General features: G+C 40.7%; 1 long non-coding RNA gene across 1 annotated transcript; it reads right to left on the bottom strand.

The window, feature by feature from the left end:
- Positions 1 to 383: 383 nt before the first annotated feature.
- Positions 384 to 1,869, bottom strand: LOC308394255. The gene is made up of 3 exons (XR_013971147.1): positions 1,228 to 1,869; positions 1,020 to 1,137; positions 384 to 888 (listed from the first exon to the last, which is right to left on the bottom strand). It is a non-coding gene; the product is annotated as an uncharacterized lncRNA (long non-coding RNA).

Genomic DNA, 1,869 nt, shown 5'->3' with positions numbered 1-1,869 from the left:
TCCTGGTCCTGTCATTAGGTTTATGTCAGTCAGCTGTTCCCCCATGTGTCTCCACTTCCCCTGATCACCTCATGTATGTATTTAAGCCCTTTGTTTTCTGCATGCCATTGTCGGGTCGTCTGTTTATTTTGACCTTAGTCAGGTTTCCTCACCCATAGTTATGGGTTTCGTCTGTCAGTTCTACATTAGTCTTAGTCATAGTCTTTGCCTGTTATTTTCCACCACAGTTATAGTTATAGTTTTTGGTCTTAGTACCTTTTAGTGTTTTGTTTCTTAGTGTTTTGTTTCTTAGTGTTTTGCCAGTTTGTTTTGGTAATTCATAAATATAGGGCCAAAAGTTAGTGATGGGCAGATGAAGCCCCATGAAGCACTGAAGCTTTTCATCCAATTGGTTCACCCCAACGCGAAGCTTCATTTGCTCTAGCAGGGCACCTACTGGACGTAAAAATAATAGCTGGCATGAATTTGAAGAGTGTGGCATTTTGCACACAGCCTGTAAATGTCAACAACAAAAGGAGTGTGTAAAACATGTATATTGTAGTGATGGCAGTATACTGTGTATATTTATAGTGGCAGTATGGGAAATGATTATTTGGAAATGCTTGAAATGGAAATGATCATTTACTGTGAGGTGAGGTGTGGTTGGGGTGTGGACAGTAGTTGTGCTTTTGTAACGTTGAGGTATGGACAGCTACACACTGCCTGTTCACATTTTATTCTGTAAAAACTAAATTTTCACTGCTTTTATGACCTTTTTAGTGGGGAGAACATAGCTGGGATTTAATGATTTAACAAATCTTTTGAATCCTTTGTCCTCCACAATGCTAAATGGCTGGGAGTCCTCAATCACCATGCTGACCAGGTCTTCATCTATTTGAGATTGTTCTCCTGAGGAAAGACAATAAAGACAAAGCACAAATATAAATATCACACACGTAACTTATAACAGTTGTATAATATTGTTATATCATTTAGTAACATTACTGCATCCTATATTATCATGGCATTTGATGGCTCACCTGGTCTTGCTGCACAATCGGTGTTCCCCTTATTCTCATGCAAAGCTCTGTAGTGCCTAAGCATGGATGAGGTGTTGTTGTTATATCCCAGCTCCCTGGCACATAGAAAACACTTCACCTTGTACAAAAGTCAAGACAGCTTAACATAAATTGTAACTAATGCACCATCAGTATCATGAAAATACATCTTCTGTAGAAATTTACATACCTTGTTGGGAGGAATAAGATCAAAATGTTCCCACACAGGGGAGGACATCCTCCTCTTCTTAGCTGGCTCCATTCTCTCCTGACTTTCTCTCCTCACTCTCATAAACCTCCAAACGGTCTCCAAACTCTCACTAACCGCAACTCTCCATCAAACACCCACATTTTTGAATGAAGTCTGAGGGGTTTATATCGCTGTCATAGCTCGCGGCAAAGTTCGAACCACTTCATGAACCAGTCACGTGGTACAGCCGGGCAGCGAGGCTTCGGACGTCATCATTTTCAGCTCCTCCCATAAATGAAGCAAGCCTCGATACGCGCTTCGCGGAAACGCCCCCTCCATTACTCGACACACGCTCCGAAGCCTCGATACAGAACGTCCCATCACTACCAAAAGTGGCAGAGGAAATAAAGGTCGATGGAATAGAAAGGGACACTGAAGAAGATATTGAAAGGAATAGAAGCTCAATGTTTTTAAGAGCAGTGGAAGAAAAAGAGATTTATGACATCGTTATTGGACTTAAAAACAAAACCAGTACAGATTGGAATGATATTGATATGGTATTAGTAAAGAGAGTTATTGATGGTATACAGGGAGTGCAGAATTATTAGCCAAGTGAGTATTTTGTCCACATCATCCTCTTCA

This window comes from Rhamphochromis sp. 'chilingali' (assembly GCF_963969265.1).
Source record: "Rhamphochromis sp. 'chilingali' genome assembly, chromosome: 3".
NCBI lineage: Eukaryota > Metazoa > Chordata > Actinopteri > Cichliformes > Cichlidae > Rhamphochromis > Rhamphochromis sp. 'chilingali'.
Note: the sequence above shows the minus strand (reverse complement) of the source record. Positions and strands in the feature narration are given on the sequence as shown.